At 37.8% G+C, this 9,330-nt stretch overlaps 1 long non-coding RNA gene across 1 annotated transcript in view; it reads right to left on the bottom strand.

Moving 5' to 3' along the window:
- LOC135106762 (uncharacterized) overlaps window positions 1–8,875 on the bottom strand; it is a 38,083-nt gene extending 29,208 nt beyond the window's left edge. Inside the window, exon 1 of the long non-coding RNA XR_010271456.1 lies at window positions 8,751–8,875. This is a non-coding gene — a long non-coding RNA (uncharacterized LOC135106762). The remainder of the gene's footprint in view (window positions 1–8,750) is intronic.
- Between the last annotated feature and the right edge of the window lie 455 nt (window positions 8,876–9,330).

Below are 9,330 nucleotides of genomic sequence, written 5' to 3'. Positions count from 1 at the left end.
AAAAAAATAATAAAAAAAAAAAAATAAATAAATAAAATTCTATAAATTATGAGAAAAAAAAAGTACGGAGTAATAAGACAGTCTATTGCAGGAGAAGAAAAAGAAGAAGGAATAGGAGGAAGAATACAGCAACATTCTCGCATGCATAGTTGAAGTTGAAGTGTGGATGTCTGAAGCATCAGCTTTGCCTGGCACTTTCACAGTCAGTCCCCTAATTGAGTTACCGTATTTTCCTTTCATGAACCCCTGGAACTTTTTTTCCCTCTCTAAACACAGCCCATCACAGCTCGAACTTTGCCTGGCACCACAGGAAGTTTGACCAGTTGTAGTTTACATATATATGTTTCTTCCTCTGATGGCAGTGACGCTGCTGCTTCTTCCTCTGATGGAGGTAATGCTGCTGCTGTTGTTTCTTCTTCCTCTGATGGCGTTGCTTCCTGTTCTTGTTCTTCTAAGACAGTCAGTTTGGTGGTCTGAATTGGTTGGTGGTAGGGTAGTCAGAGTGGGGAAAGTAGGAGGTACTGCACACTCACCTTCCCTGCTCCCCAGTCATAATTCAAGTCAGATTGGTGGAAGACTGGAAAGGGTAGGGAGGTTCTGCACACTCACCTCCCCTGCTCCCCAGTCATAATTCAAGTCAGGTTGGTGGAAGACTGGGAAGGGTAGGGAAGCGCTGCACATTCACCTCCCATGCTCCCCAGGTTACATTTGTAACATTTGTCAGGTTGGTTGTTTTTGGAGTTGCCAGGGTCAGTCAGTCAGTCAGTCAGGCCCAGTCAGTCAAGGGAAGTGCTACGCACTCACCTTGCCAATATCAGAGGGGTGGTGGTAGTGGTCTGTACATTTAGAGTTGGTAGGATGAGTCAGATTGGTGGTGGAAGTGAAACTGGGAGATTGGGAAGGGTAGGGAGGTGCTGCACACTCACCTCCCATGCTGCACAGGGTCAGTTAGTTTGGTGGTCTGTTGCCAGATTACAGTAAGATTTGTAAATCAGTCAGGTTGGTGCGTTTTTAGAGTTGCCAGGGCCACTCAGGCTGGTGGTAGGGAAGTGCTACGCACTCACCTTGCCAGGACAGGATAGAATGTAGGGATGTAGGGATCAGGGTCAGAGTGGGTCAGAGTAGGAGGTACTGGTGGTCTGTACATTTGGAGTTGCTCTTTGAAATTGCCAGGGAAGTGTAGGGAGGTGCTGTACACTCACCTCCCATGCTCCCCAGGGCCAGTCAGTTTAGTGATTACATATCTGTAAGTCAGTCAGGTTGGTTGTTTTTGGAGTTGACAGGGTCAGTCAGTCAGGGTCAGTCAAGGGAAGTGCTACGCACTCACCTTGCCAAGATCATAGGGTGGTGGTGGTAGTCTGTACAGTTGGAGTTGCTCTTTGGAGTTGATAGGATGAGTCAGATTGGTGATGAAAGTCAAACTGGGAGGCTAGGAAGGGTTGGGAGGTGCTGCACACTCACCTTCCGTGCTTCCCAGGGTCGGTCAGGATGGTGGGTCTTGTGGAGCTGTGAGGATGAGTCACGGGAAGTGCTACGCACTCACCTTGCCAGGATCAGTTGCCAGGGTGGGGAGTACTGGTGGTGGTCTGTACAGTTGGAGTTGCTAGGATGAGTCAGATTGGTGGTCAAAGTCAAACTAGGAAACTAGGAAGGGTAGGGAGGTGCTGCACACTCACCTCCCGTGCTTCCCAGGTGGGGTGGTGGTCTTACATTGTTGATTGCCAGACTCAGTCAGTTATATTGAGGGGGGGGAGTATGAGTTTTATTATTTTTACTTTATTTTTTTTATTTTATATATTTTATTTTTTTATTTATCTTTTTTTCTTTATACCTATATATATTTTATTCTTTTTGGTCTGGTAGTTCATAGACTTGGGGAGAGAAGGGAAGAGTTGTGCACTCACCTTCCTTGCTCTCCCGAGGTCCTAGGTGGTAGGGAGGTTTTTATTTATTTATACATACATACATATATATATATATATATATATATATATATATATATATATATATATATATATATATATATATATATATATATATATATATATATATATATATATATATATATATATATATATATATATATATATATATATATATATATATATATATATATATATATATATATATATATATATATATATATATATATATATAGGTGGTAGGGAGGTTTTTATTTATTTATACATACATACATACACATATATATATATATATATATATATATATATATATATATATATATATATATATATATATATATATATATATATATATATATATATATATATATATATATATATATATATATATATATATATATATATACTCGTATATATATATATATATGTATGTATGTATAAATAAATAAAAACCTCCCTACCACCTAGGACCTCGGGAGAGCAAGGAAGGTGAGTGCACAACTCTTCCCTTCTCTCCCCAAGTCTATGAACTACCAGACCAAAAAGAATAAAATATATATAGGTATAAAGATAATATATATAATTATATATTATATATTATTATAATATATATATATATATATATATATATATATATATATATATATATATATATATATATATATATATATATATATATATATATATATATGTAAATGTTTAAACTTTTTGTATTTACAAGCCCATTTATTGTAATGTGATAAATAATTAAACTGAAAGTAATAATATATATATATATATATATATATATATATATATATATATATATATATATATATATATATATATATATATATATATATATATATATATATATATATATATATATATATATATATATATATATATATATATATATATATATATATATATATATATATATATATATATATATATATATATATATATATATATATATATATATATATATATATATATATATATATATATATTATTACTTTCAGTTTAATTATTTATCTCATTACAATAAATGGGCTTGTAAATACAAAAAGTTTAAACATTTACAATACCCAGAGTCGTGGGTGTTGTGCACATTTTAATATTTATAACATGTAATATTCATATTAGCACAGAAATTTTCATTTCCTATGATAAAAAAGCAATGCATGTACACAAAACTGTAACAAAAAAATAGTACGAAATGTGCTCTGAATTTCCAGAGGATTCTTGGATAACATATTGTTTTGAAGTTATGTATTACCGTCATACACTAATGCAGCACTTCATCAGGTTTGCACTCTTTGTTACAGCATATGCAAGAATTATTTAAATTCTGCATGTTTACTTTGCAGTGACATAAATGCTTCTCTTCCCTGAAATTTTCTTTGGTTAGCTACATGTTATTATCACTATTATCTATTAACAGTGGTGTTCCTCAGGGTTCTGTCCTGTCAACCCACTCTCTTCTTATTATTCATTAATGATCTTCTAAACCAAACTTCTTGTCCTATCCACTCCTATGCTGATGATACCACCCTGCACTTTTCCACGTCTTTTCATAGACGTCCAACCCTTCAGGAGGTAAACATATCACGCAGGGAAGCCACAGAACGCCTGACTTCTGATCTTTCTAAAATTTCTGATTGGGGCAGAGCAAACTTGGTATTGTTCAATGCCTCAAAAACTCAATTCCTCCATCTATCAACTCGACACAATCTTCCAGACAACTATCCCCTCTTCTTCAATGACACTCAACTGTCCCCCTCTTCTACACTGAACATCCTCGGTCTGTCCTTTACTTATAATCTGAACTGGAAACTTCACATCTCATCTCTAGCTAAAACAGCTTCTATGAAGTTAGGTGTTCTGAGACGTCTCCGCCAGTTTTTCTCACCCCCCCAGCTGCTAACTCTGTACAAGGGCCTTATCCGTCCATGTATGGAGTATGCTTCACATGTCTGGGGGGGTTCCACTCATACTGCTGTTCTAGACAGGGTGGAATCAAAAGCTTTTCGTCTCATCAACTCCTCTCCTCTAACTGACTGTCTTCAGCCTCTCTCTCACCGCCGCAATGTTGCATCTCTAGCTGTCTTGTATCGCTATTTTCATGCTAACTGCTCTTCTGATCTTGCTAACTGCATGCCTCCCCTCCTTCCGCGGCCTCGCTGCACAAGACTTTCTTCTTTCTCTCACTCCTATTCTGTCCACCTCTCTAACGCAAGAGTTAACCAGTATTCTCAATCATTCATCCCTTTCTCTGGTAAACTCTGGAACTCCTTGCCTGCTTCTGTATTTCCACCTTCCTATGACTTGAATTCCTTCAAGAGGGAGGTTTCAAGACACTTATCCACCAATTTTTGACCACTGCTTTGACCCTTTTAAGGGACTGGCATTTCAGTGGGCATTTTTTTTTATTAGATTTTTGTTGCCCTTGGCCAGTATCCTTCCTACATAAAAAAAAAAAAAAAAAAAAAAAACTATATCTTTAGCTGCCATATGCCAACTGTATATCCTTACTTTAATGTTGTTGTTGTTGTTGTTGTTGTTGTTGTATGCAGTATTGAGTTGCCATGTCATTAGTTCTGATATGGAAGTCTTTGTGTTCTCTGTTAGGTGGTGTAGCCTTGCTATGTTGACTCCATTACCTCCTGATGTACATTCAAAACAGTCAATATGGGTGGATATTAAGAAAGGATCACAGTCAGCAGTACTGGGAGTAGTGTACAGGTCACCAAACAGTATAAAGGAAATTAACACCTCAGTGTGGCAGGAAATAAATAGAGCAGGAAGGTACAGTCTGGTATGTGTGATAGGAGATTTTAATTTCAAGAATATCAAGATGGTGGGTAACAAGGAAGCAGAGGAATTTCTTTATAACTCAGGATAGATTTTTAAAACTGGTTGTTGTAGAACCCACAAGGGGGAATAATATTATAGATTTAATTCTTACTAAGAGGGAGAAAGCAGTCATGCAGATAGAGGTTAGAAGACAGCTAGGTAATAGTGACCATTGGGAAATTAGGTACAAATTAAAATGGGAAGAAACTTTTAGAAGCAAAAACACTAGTAAAATACCTGACTTTAGGAGAGCAGATTTTGAGGAATTAAAAAGGTACCTCCAAGGAGTTGATTGGCAACGGATGCTGGGTGAGGTCAGGGCCAGGACAGAGCTGAGAGAGATAAGGCAGGATGAGAGAGGTGAGGTGAGGTGTGAGGGTGTAGGACAAGAGGGAAGATGTGTCCAGAAGGGGCAGAGGAGAGAGAGAGGGTGAGATAGATGTGAGTATGTTTGAAGGTCAGGTCATGCTGAAATGGGAGAGGTGAGGTCGAGGCAAGTATATGAGGGAGTAGAGAGGATGGAAGGGGCTGAAATGAGGGGATTAGATGAAGTAAATGTAGATGAGTTGTATAAATATTTTGTAGACAAACTGCATATAGGACAGCAGACATCCTGTATAGAGCAATAAGATCACAGAAAAATTACCCGAAATGGATGACTACTAGGTTAAAACATTATAAAGGATGGAAGAGAAGTATATATAAGAGATTAAGGGCAGGTGAAGAGGTTTAAGGCCACAATATAATGAATTAGTTAGAAGTCAGGAGGTTAACAAGGGTAATTATGAATTAAAGGCAGCCAGCCAGGCAAAGACAGACCCCAAGGGATTTTATCAGGTATACAGGACAAAGAATAAGGACACTATAGGTCCATTAAAAATAGCAGATGGGGCGCTGGTTAGTTCTGGGAAGAGATAAGTAAAATTCTGAATGAGTGTTTTTTAACAGTCTTCACCCAGGAAAACATGCAAGATATGCCAAATTGTGAACAGATGTTTAGAACAGATGAGAATGTGAGGTGACAAATATTTCCATAACTAAGGAGATAGTGGAACAGGAGATAGATAAGCTAAAAAGTTCAAGACACCAGGACCAAATGAAATATATCCCAGAGAACTTAAGGAATGCAAAGAGATTATTAGTGAGCTGTTAGTTTCTGTCTTTAGGAAATCACTTGAGTCAGGTGAGGTAACAGTAATGTGGAGGTAGGCTAATGTAGTACCCATCTTTAAGAAAGGAGATAAAACTTTAGCATCTAATTATAGACCTGTCAGCTTAATTTCAGTTGTGGGTAAAATATTGGAGTCAATAATAGCAAGGAACATAAAGGAGTATTTAGACAAACATAACTTGATAAATCAGTCACAGCATGGCTTCACGAAGGAGGTCTTGCCTGACAAACTTGTTAAATTTTTACAGTAAAGTGTACAAGGCAGTAGATAATGATGATAGTTACGACATCTTATATCTGAACTTTAGTAAAGCTTTTGACAAGGTACCCCATCAGAGGCTACTGAGAAAGGTTAGGGCACACAGGATAGATGGGAAGGTGTTAGGCTGGATAAGGTCATGGCTAAGCAACAGGTGACAATTAGGCTGGATAAGGTCATGGCTAAGCGACAGGTGACAAAGAATTGTAATAAATGGCTCTAAATCCGAGTGAAGTCATGTAATTAGTGGAATGCCACAGGGATCAGTATTAGGGCCACTGTTGTTTTTAATATATATCAATGACTTGGATAGTGGAATTAGTAGTGATGTTAGTAAATTTGCAGATGACACAAAGATAGGTAGATTAAATAGGTCAGAATCGGATGCCATCTACTTGCAGGCAGATTTAAATAGGATGAATGAATGGATGGATAGATGGCAAATGCAGTTTAATATCAACAAATACAAAGTACTTAGCGTAGGTAGAGGAAACCCACACAGTAGGTACACAATAAACAACAAAACTCTGGTAGGTTCAGGGTACGAAAAAGATTTAGGAGTTATAGTTAGCTCTGAACTCTGTCTAGGAAAGCAATGCAGAGGCCAGAAACAGGGCAAATAGGGTATTAGGATTAATTTTTAGTAGTGTTAAAAGTAGAAAGCCTGAAGTAATATTAAGGTTATTTGTCGCTGGTCAGACCTCATCTAGACTACGCTGTGCAGTTTTGGTCCCCACATTACAGGAAAGGTATAGGCCTATTAGAATCAGTACAGAGGAAAATGACTAAAAGAATACAGGGGATGAGTATTCTATATGAGGCGAGACTGAAGCTGTTAAATTTACATTTTTTAGAGAGACGTAGGTTAAGAGGGGACCTGATAGTGGTATAAGGGTTATAACCAGGGGGATGTAAGCAAAATTCTTAGGATCAGCAACCAGGATAGAACAAGAAATAACGGGTTCAAGCTTCAAAAATTTTGTTTTAAGAAAGAGATAGGAAGAAATTGGTTCTCAAATAGAGTGGCAAATGAGTGGGACAGACTCAGTAATCATGTTGTTAGTGCTAAGACATTAAGGAGCTTTAAAAGATGATTAGACAGGTTTATGGATGGGGATAATAGGTGGAAATAGGTAGGTATATTTCATACAGGGACTGCCACGTGTAAGACTGGTTGCTTCTTGCAGCTTCCCTTATTTCTTATGTTCTTAATATAGCAATGTCTCTTGGTGCTGCTGTATATTTTATATGTATGCTCTAGGATAGTGATGACTTTTGTGTGATCTCTTAATATAACTAACCATGTGTTCTGTCTTGTAAGGCATTAGTGTTTGATAAACACCTTGATGTTGCCAAATGTCTGTGGTGTGAAAAAAAAAAAAAAAATGCCTCTTGTGAATGCTGCTGTCTTTCATAGTAACACCTTGGTTTTATTTTCTGCCCTGTGTTACACACCTAGTGTGTCTTGTATTGTTTTTCATGCTTTATAAGCAGCACATACTTGTTAAAATTTCAGAATACCTGCTGTTATACTACTAATATAAATAAAACATTAATATTATATCCTCAAGTTATTTATTATTCACCTATCAAAACTACTAAAAATACAATTAAAATTATTTTTGAGAGCATTTACATAAGTGGCCTGCAGTACCTGGCAGCTGTCCATCAGTATCTTGATCTGAAAGGTTCTGGATAAAAGAATTTATTACATTATGTTCATCATTATAAATTATGCTTAAAGTTGGGGGCTTGAATTTTCGATGTTTGGACGTAAATAACACGAACAACACGTAATAAAAACAGAATAAGATGTGTTACAAAAACAAAAGCTGCAACACAGGAAACTATCTGCAGCTTCGTCTCGTCACGCAGTATTCTGTACGTGAGTCGCAATAAGGACCGATCATTCCAATTCGAAAATCTAGCTCTTTGCACCAAACGGAATATATGCACTACACTTACTCATACTCTAATGAAACTCTAACACACACACACACCCACGTATCCACAACCCAGCCGACAGAGAGGGTGCACCAGGAGGACATGGGTGGTGGGGATGTCTGGCCATAAATATGTGTTTTTTTCCTCCATGAAATGTGTGGAGCCCCGGCTCATCATCACTATTATTTGTGACTGCACCCTCACTGTGGCCATTCATTCAAACGCAGTCCATCAGGTAGGTGAGCGCAAATAAGCTTCCGGAGAGAGAGAGAGAGAGAGAGAGAGAGAGAGAGAGAGAGAGAGAGAGAGAGAGAGAGAGAGAGAGAGAGAGCTAACCGAGCAATCCTAGTGCCCTAATTTTCAGTCATGGTAGTAGTATCGCCATGAAAGCTTCACTGATCATCACAAGTCACATTCCACGTTTCCATCGGGCATATCGACCCCCGGAAACTACGATATGGGATATGAAACTTTGTGGCCTGGTCATACAGTACCCAAGACCGCGAGAGGTTACCGCCATGACAGCCTGACCCTCCGCCCGCATCCCATGATTCCGCAGCACAGCACACTGCACACGTCACTGCCTCGTCCTCACCCTGGCCAGGAGTGTACTCACCTCTCTGCAGCACGGCTCGGCGATTTCCTGCTGCAGCCGCCTCACGGAAAGGCGTAGGTAGGAAAGATTGACGGACGCACACATCCACACTACATCACTCTTTATTATCACGTTTGACACTCGCTTCTTGCTTGGTGGTCTAGACTCTAGAGGGCGCGAGTTTTGAATGGAGGATCGTGCGGGATTTCAATTCATCCTTACCTTCTATTGCTACTTCCAAGGACTCTCTCTCTCTCTCTCTCTCTCTCTCTCTCTCTCTCTCTCTCTCTCTCTCTCTCTATAATACATATGTATATATATATATATATATATATATATATATATATATATATATATATATATATATATATATATATATATATATATATATATATGCAGATGTCATGGAACAAAAAATAAAGAAACATAATTAAATAAATATAAAACAACTCCATTTTCTAGCAACCACAAAAACAAAACAAAAAAAACAAGGGATTGCCTTAAAGGAGTGGTTCTTAACCGTTTTTTTTTTTCTTTCTTGGGGGGGGGGAGGCTGACCCAAATTCCTGTCCAGATTGACCATGCCGATCTAAATTCCTTC

This window comes from Scylla paramamosain, chromosome 2, assembly GCF_035594125.1.
Source record: "Scylla paramamosain isolate STU-SP2022 chromosome 2, ASM3559412v1, whole genome shotgun sequence".
NCBI lineage: Eukaryota > Metazoa > Arthropoda > Malacostraca > Decapoda > Portunidae > Scylla > Scylla paramamosain.
The sequence above is the reverse complement of the archived record's forward strand: the minus strand, read 5'-3'. Positions and strand labels throughout refer to the sequence as shown.